This window comes from Octodon degus, unplaced genomic scaffold (genome assembly GCF_000260255.1).
Source record: "Octodon degus isolate 3935 unplaced genomic scaffold, OctDeg1.0 scaffold00033, whole genome shotgun sequence".
In the NCBI taxonomy this organism is placed as follows: domain Eukaryota; kingdom Metazoa; phylum Chordata; class Mammalia; order Rodentia; family Octodontidae; genus Octodon; species Octodon degus.
This window is the reverse complement of record NW_004524609.1, coordinates 3825813-3834034: the sequence shown is the minus strand read 5'-3', so window position 1 is coordinate 3834034 and position 8222 is coordinate 3825813. Positions and strand designations below refer to the sequence as shown.

Genomic DNA, 8222 nt, shown 5'->3' with positions numbered 1-8222 from the left:
TTTGGCAGAGCTGGGATTGAACTCAGGCTCTTGTGCTTGTCAGGCAAGCGCTTATTCAACTGAGCCATCTCCCCAGCCCCAAATGATAACTTTTAATTTGAAGCACTGTTACTGTTTAGTAATAGTAGGTGTCCAGGAGCCTGTTGATTATGTGTTGCTTTTACTAGTTGTGTTTTATGCATACATATCCCATGTTCTGCTGTTAAAGCCTTTTTTTTAAAAATAATTTTTAATTTATTTTTTAATGTATTTAGTACAGGGTCTCACTACACAGCTCGGCCTCGTGGTGATCCTCCTGTTTTCAGCCTTTCCGGTGCTGGCATTATAGGCAGGCGCCACCACGCCCAGACTTGACGCTCTGCTTTTACATTGCGTGTTACTGCATACAGGCCTTCCTGTGTTCTGCATTGTCTCTGTCATGCTTAGTGGTCACAGCTGCTGGAACTAAGCCCGAAGTCAGACAGGCAGGACAGTCCCGCTCCGGTGACCAGGGGGGGCTGGGCACAGGCTGGCTGGCTGACCCTGATAGCGCGCCCATGAGTGCTCGGGCCTGCTGCGAATGCCAGTAACAGTGATAGTGTACATCTGTTAGGTGTCACTCTGTAACCCTCCCAGTGGCTCCTGTGGGGCAGCACTTAGCTCCATTTTGTATGGGAGGAGAAAGGCTCCTCAGGAACTCGTCCAGAGCCCCACACTGATGGCGGCGGAGCTGGAAGCCCGAGGTCTGGCTTGTATCATTGCAGAGTTTGAGCTCTCAGTCAGGGTTTGGTGCAGTGCTAGTGCGTATTCGGATCTCGCCTGACTTCTGAATCGATCGCCTTCTGCCTAAGCCCTTGAAAACACACGTGTGTTAGTGTGCTGGCCATACAGAAGCCTCAGGCTACACCGAGGCAGAGCGAGGCCAGGCCGGCCAGAGGCCCGGAGAGCACCCCAAGCGCGGGGGCTCCGCTCACCGGGAGGCAGGATGGCGTGAGTGCGCGGCCTGCGCCGGGCTTCTCTGGCTTCCATCTGCTAGTCACCGTATCTTCCCAAGTGTAGTGGACACCGCAGTGACTTCAGGGGGAGACTCATGAGATTCTCAGGAGGGCCGCGAAGGTACCTCAGTAGAATAAGCGCTTGCCTGGCAAGCACAAGGGCGTGAGTGAGTTCAATCCCCAGTTCCACCAAAAAATAAAAACAAAAATAAAAAAAAGAAATTCTCAGGGATAATATTGGCATCCAATGGCGTGTTTTTCCTCCTGTCCTCCGGAAGCGCTTACCAGGTTCCCGGGCATTCCGGTCGGAAGCTACCCTTATGCACTGCTCTGGTCTCTGGACAAAGCTGGTTTCTCCATGGTCTGTCAGTATGTCCATGGTGCTACTGAGGAATCGCTTCAGAGGGCCCTTCCTGGCTGAGTTGGTCTGTGTTCTCATTCATCCATCGAGGCAGAGTCTCACTGTGCTGTTCAGGCTGGCATTAAGTGCACTGTGTAGCCAAGCTGGCCTTGACCTGGTGGCAACCCTTCTGCCTCGGCCTCCTGAGTGCTGGGATTGTAGGCCTGTGCCACACACCCAGCCTTCATGCTGAGTTTAGGTTTTCAGTTCTCAGGTCACTTCCCATGACCAGCGGTTTTCTGATCACACTGCTGGATGTTGTAAGCTGTGGCTGGGGAGAGCAGAGCCACGTCTTCCATGCTTTTCAGGACCATCATCATCATCACCTCCTCCTTTTTCTTCTTCCTTCTTCCTCTTTCCTCCTCCTCTCTCCATCTGCGGCATCATGCCTGGTCTCTGTGGCTGGCTCAGCGCTCCTGGAGTTGGGGCTGGTGCAGCGATTGGTGCTGGGGATCGCACCCAGTCCCTTTGCTTGGTAAGCAGGCCCTCAGTCTGCTGAGGTATCTCACCAGCCTCAAGGATCTGTTTGAATGAGGGAATTTTTAAATTTTTTTATTTTAGGGAAAGGTCAACAGGGTATTCAGGGTCTTACTATTACTAGATTGGATTCCTAGTGATCCACCTGTTTACAGCCTCCCAAGAGCTGGGCTTACAGGCCTGTGCCACCACACCCACTTTCAATCGCCTTCTCCTGGGCCCAGGGGGCGGGGCTGGCCCTTCGGGCCTGGCGATGGTACCCCTGGCCCCTGCGCCTGCAAACACTTTAGTCTGCTGAGCTATTTGACCAGTCCTTGGAAATTTCACATATGACTCAAAGCAGGATAATGTCCTTGAGCTAAATTAGAGATGGGGTTCAGACTCTAAAAGTTCATTGCCAGTTGGAGAAATATCTGGTTGTACTTACTGGGCTTTGGTTTCCTATCTGGAATTGTCTGCTTTGTTTTGTTTTGCTTTTTGGTTTGGCGTCTCAGGAACTAAAGCAGTTTGGAGGATAAGAAAGAGTGCCTGGTGCGTTGAGGAGCAGCAGTACCATGATGGGTGAGACTGCAGTGTTAAGGATCAGCGTCGAGGGGGCAGGAGCCAGGGGACCTGGGGCGAGTCCGTTTGGCTTCGAGTTGTGTCTCCTCGAACCTGGGTGGGCCGTAGAAGGGGTGGATGGGAAGGCTTCCGACAGAAGGGAATACTGATGAGTACACAAGGACATGCAGTTGGGTAGAGAGCCGAGGTGGCAGCAGCTCCCACACCTTTCCAGTGAACTGTCAAGGCCGTCTGTTGAGATGGCGACGGGAGCAAGACGAAATTGGAGGCCTAGCTTAAGCATAGCCCAGAACTACGCAAGTGGGGAATTGAACTAGGAAGTCCGTGAGCTAATTCAGGAGTTTCCTGGGAGCAGCACAGGTGTGCTCGCATGACGGCCGCGCCGCGGGCTGCAGCCTCCTGGTTGGGATGTGCAGCCGCTGCCCTGCACGGGCCTCGGAGGAGGGGTGGTCAGAAAATACAGTGAATGACTAATTTTTAAAAACTACATTAAAAGACGTTTTGCCAAGAATAGTGAAATAAATATGTATTAGGCGTGAAAGGGAGTGCTTTGGGCAGGATTCATGGCAGCGTGCCTTTTCCTTAAGGATATCTTTAAAGAATGGCCTTATTTGTAGATCATATCTTGTTGATCAAATGTTTACAGCAATTTCTGTCAAAAACTTCTTGGAGTGTCTATCTGTCGTGCTGCGTGCTGCTCACTGAATCGGTACCACGTCTGGCCCTGCCCCAGAGTCAGCCGTGCAGCTGAGGACAGTGCCCCTTGTGAATGTCAGCGGCTCTGCTGTGACCAGGGTGTGTAAGGGGCGTTTCTGCAGGCGTGCCAAGCAGGACAAGTCTGGGAATGAGAGACGAGCTCTTGGAATATTATTTGGAAAGTAGTTTTGCTTGCATTGCCTTAATCGGCCCAAGTACACTCTGGTTGTCTTTGCCTGACTTCAGTAGTTGCCAAGAATTTGTCTGGTCCAGATGTATCCCATTCTAATAGAATTTAGAGCCTCTGGAAGATTCCTGAAGACAGTGGCAGGTCCCCTCTGTGTGCAGCGCAGGGAGTGGAGTAAGGGAGTCCCTCCCTGTCACCTGTGGTCTCCGTGCTCCCTGGACTCTTGCCCGTGCTGCTGCGTTGCCTCACTGAGTAGTGTGTCCCTTTGGTGCCAACTCTGCAGCCAGTGGAGCATTTGGCAGAATCTCACGCTTGGGTAATGCTTTTGGGCCCCATCAGCTTGTCACCAGCTGTCCTCAGCTAAGTGCTTTCTTACCACGATTCACGATGAGGTGGAGCTGAGAGAGGAGTTTTCTCCTCAAGGCCCATGGGCAAGTAGGTAGCTCTTCTCAGAGGAGTCACAGGTGGCCAGCGACGGGCCAGGTGGGCTATGCAGGTGCCTTGTCTGGGTACGCGGTGGCTCCTGGGGTGAGTCTTCATTGTGGCTCAGCTCCTTGCCTTCTTCCCTGTTGTGCACCATTTCAATGTCCTCTCCACTGTGTGTCTGCTGGGCAGTTGGTCATGTCCACAAGGCTCAGCTTGCAGGTGGCCTCTGGACAGCCTTCCACCAGGGCTTCTCTCCTTCCTGTCGCTTCCTTGTGCCCCATCCCACTTTTCTTCTGTGACCCCCATACACTTGTACACTCTTGTATCACAAACTTGAGTTTTAGAAAGAGTATCTTCTTTTGGCCTCAGATTCCAATCTATAAATAAAATTCTGATGTAAGATTATACTTAGCAGATTTTACTGCCCTAGATCAAACTCTGCTGTTGCCTGTAAAAAAAGTAGTATTTGAGGTCAAAGTAGTGCTAATTTTTTGTTCTTAGTTCTCAGAACTTTCTCAGATTATGAAGATTTAATCCAAAATACCTGCCTTATATGGAGAAAATCTGAAAAGTAGGTAATAATCAGTAGGGCCTGGTTGTTCACTCCTGTAACCCCAGCACCCAGGGGGCTGAGGCAGGAGGATTGCTGCAAGTTTGATGCCAGCCTGGGATAGATACCAAGACTCTGTCTCAAAAAACCAAAACCAAACAAACCAAAACATTAGCTACTAATTGATTCAGCTGTATAAATCAGTTTGATTTCCTAGTAACTAATATGTTTTAGTAAACTAAATTAGAAAAAAAAATCCAAATGCTTTATTATTTATTATAACAGGACATACAGAAAAAAAACAAGTGTCTATACTGTTTTCCCAGAGTTAAAATTTTGATCCTTCCCCGAACTTGGGAGCCCTAGGCAGGAGGACGGCTGGGAGCCAAGGCTGCCTGCAGTGCATATAGCGAGATCCTGGCTCAGGAAAGATGAAAAAGAAATATTAACTGTCCTCCTTAGATAAAGTGAACAAAACCCCTCGGACAAGAAATATGAAAGGGACAGAAATAAAGGCCAATTAAAAGAAGAGAAACTGATGAGTACACAAACACAGAGTGGCTGTTGAAGTGTGGGGTCAGTGAGATGCCTTTGTCCGAAGTTGTCGGGTGAGTAGAATTTTCTTTAAACAGGGGTGTGAGCCTCGCGCACGCTAGCCCAGCCTCTGCCCCCGTCTGCGTCCCGGCCCCGCAGTGCTCAGTCCGCACGGCTCGCTGGAGACGCTGGAGCACTGCTGCACTGTAGGAGCATAAGCTGCTCAGGAGGACAGGTTGGCAAGCCCGGCTCAGAAATTTGTAAGTACGTATTTGACCCAGGAGTTCAGCTCCACCTGCCGCTACCCCTACTCGCTGCTCTTGTACACAGGATCTTCATAGAAGGCTCTTCAAGGTAGCGCTGTTTCTAATAGGAAAATTAGAAGCAACTCAGATTTCTACCAATGAAAGTTTCATATTTTCTTAAATGTATGCGGAAGTCTAAAAGGATATTTTCCAAGTTGTAATATTTGTAGAAAAGTGAGTTTTCACTTGGGTTTTATCTTTTTTAGTCCACGTGTACTAGACATAGCGATTACATTCTTGTGTGTCAGTGCGTATATACAACACATCATAATTCTTTATTTATTTTCATCTTATATATTTGGTACATGGTCTCACTGCGCAGCGTGGACCCGAAGTGATCCTCCTGTCTGCAGCCTCCCCAGCGCTGGGATTACAGGCATGCACCACTATGCCTCGACTTGGTTGCCCTGGGAGTGGGGCTGGCTCAGCATGTGGGACCCGGGTAGAGCGTAATTCTTTTTTTGAATCCTTCCCTGCTCCTCCTTCCCCTTCCCCCTCCACTTCTTGGTCCCTTTCTTTGATATCTGTTTTGGAAATTTTTACAGTGAGCTTAAAAGTATGAATGTGTTTTAAATTGAAACTGAAGGTTTGCACATGCTGTTTGACCTGCAGCTTTACTCCTAAACACTGTCTACGGGATAACTGCGAAGCAGCCAGGCGTTTATCCCCAGCATTATGTACAGCCTTGTTGCCACGGTGTTTGTAAGAAGGTGCTTAGAAAGACGAGCTTCTCTTTGTTTGTTAGAAAGTGTTCTACAGGCTGAACTATTGATTTGCAGTTAAAATCTGATTTCCAAACCACTCGGAATTTATTTGACTTTAAACTTTGAAAGCTTCTTGGGACCTCCCTACTGTATGACTTTTGTAGTTTCCTAAGAGTTTGTATTTCAGAACGAAATTGAAAAGCTGAAGGGAATGGTAAGACCGTGGCTTCCCCTCTCAGCATTTGGCTTTGCTTCATGATTCTGACCAGGACAGCTGCTGGGTTGCTGGGGGGCAACCTGTGCGATAGGCCGAGCCACACGGTGGCTAACGCCGCTTGCATCTTGGTTCGGTTCGGTTTTTAATTTGAGCATTGTTTCAAACTTCAAAGTGGTTGCAAAAATGAAGACCCAATGGGAATACCTTTTACCTCTTCCAGACCCCGCCGCCCTTGGCGTGGGACCCCATGAATGTCCCTTGGCGAAGTGTTATTTCGTGGCCATTCCTGCCCCTCTTCGTGTGGTCACTGCTGCAGCTTCCTGGCTGCCAGGCCTTCTCTCACTGGAGAGGTTTACGCCTGGCTTTCCAGCTTCTCAGGAGCTGAAAGTGGGTAGTGCTCTCTTTATATATAAATAGAAATTCAAGCAGGACCCCCTTAAAGGCTTCGAACAGTTGATTTTACCTCTGAATTTTATGCTAACCTTGTCCCCAGCCCCATGGTGCCCCTTCAGTTGGGGCCGACCGCACTGTTCAAGGCGCTGCTGGACAAGCAGCTGACTTGCTCCCACTGCAGCGCCTTTCCTTATGCTGAGGATTCTCTCTATAATCCCAGCATCTGGGAAGCAGAGGCAGGAGGATCTCTGCACGTTCCAGGTCAGCCTGGACCGAATAGTGAGTTTCAGGCCAGCCTGAACTGCTTGGCAGGACCCTGTCTCAAGCCTCCCCCCTTGTTTCTCCAAATTTTCTCCTGAGTTTGACTCATGACTTTTGTGTGTTTTTAAAAAGTTACTCCTGGGCTTCTGCGCTCTGTCTTGCTCTCTTCAGATGCTCTTGAAAGGTCTCTCTCTGTTGTCTCCCTTCTTCTCCCCACACTGGATGGCGTGGGCTTCGGTTTTAAAAACCCCTGTAGGCCTTGTACTAGAGGCCTGGCCTGGTTTTGAATGACTTACTGTGGGTTGAACTTAATTTCATTGTAGAGCTGTGTAGCAATCTATAAAAACCAAATTCTAATCATAGTCTTCATTGATGTTTTCAGTCTCTGGGATGCAGCACTCTTCTTCGCTGCGGCCAGAAGGCCCCGCAGTGCTGGCAACCCTGCCAGCACAGAAGCGTAAGCCTTTGTGGCTGCGACGAGGCTGGTGCAGGGCACCCTGGCTGGGTGGAGACTTCGAGTGGGGTCTGGGAGTTGGAGAGCTGGCTGGGAAGGAGCTCTGAGTTGCAGCAGTCCAGGTCTGAGCGCCTTGTGATGACAGGAGAGGCTTGGCCTTTTTTTTCCCCTTAAATGAAGCTAAGGCTAGAGCTTGTTCGTTACCTACAGTGTCCACATTGATTTCTGCTTGCAAGGTGGCGTGTTAACAGATTAGCGTGGTTACTGCCAATTCTCAGCGGCTTCCTTGCTCTAAATGAATCAAGCGGTTGCTGTTGAGATGCTCTTGAGCTTTTTAGGCTAGCTCAGGCCTTCCTAGGATAATTTATTTTGATCAGATTGTTTCCTGTGAGCCATCAAGGCAGAAAAAGTCTTGTGCTTCCTTCATCCCCTTTGTACAGGAGCAATGCCCTCGTGAAAAGTGCGCAGCTAGGAGACGGGAAAACACCCTCTGAGGTGGAACGCAGCGTCTTCCCCTCTGCTGAGCAATGTTGGACTTAAAACCATTGACTGACATATCCTAAGCTGCCAGATGGTGTTTGTACATCAAATGTCCAAATGCAAGATTGTTCTCAGGTAGCACATGTCTAACAGGCTGACGTTTTTAAATTCTTTTTAATAATGATCTTGAAAGGTTAGGAGTAGTTCTAAGACATGAGATGTAGTCCAGCCAGCTTGCCTTTACGATACTGCTTTATTCTGCTGTATATCTGGAGGCTGGTTCTGTTTTCAATCAGAATTGTTTTCTCACATCTCTGCCATAGTGTATCAGTTAGAAATACTGGTTGTAATAATGCTGTAGTTTCTTATTTTTCTTTATTTTTTTATGTATTTGGTTGTTGCAGGGTCTCACTCTGCAGCTTAGACTTGTGGTGATCCTCCTGCTTTCAGCCTCCCCAGCACTGGGATTACAGGCCTGTATCGCTATGCTCAGACTTCGGCTGGCTCAGCCCACCCTGGGGGCGGGGCTGGCACAGCACGTGGTGCTGGGGAGCCAAGCACCATCCCTGTGCTTGCCTAAGCTTGCCCAAGCAGGCGCTTTAT

The 8222-nt window shown here is 49.2% G+C and overlaps 1 protein-coding gene and 1 long non-coding RNA gene across 2 annotated transcripts in view; one reads left to right on the top strand and one right to left on the bottom strand.

Annotated features, from left to right (window-relative positions):
- LOC111816500 overlaps positions 1–8222 on the bottom strand; it is a 61720-nt gene that overhangs the window by 40174 nt on the left and 13324 nt on the right. The window lies entirely within an intron of this gene.
- The window catches only part of Tex2 (testis expressed 2), an 84801-nt gene continuing 78944 nt past the window's right edge, over positions 2366–8222 (top strand). The window contains exon 1 of the mRNA XM_023714179.1: positions 2366–2468. The gene's annotated coding sequence lies outside the window, so the exon portion shown is untranslated. The remainder of the gene's footprint in view (positions 2469–8222) is intronic.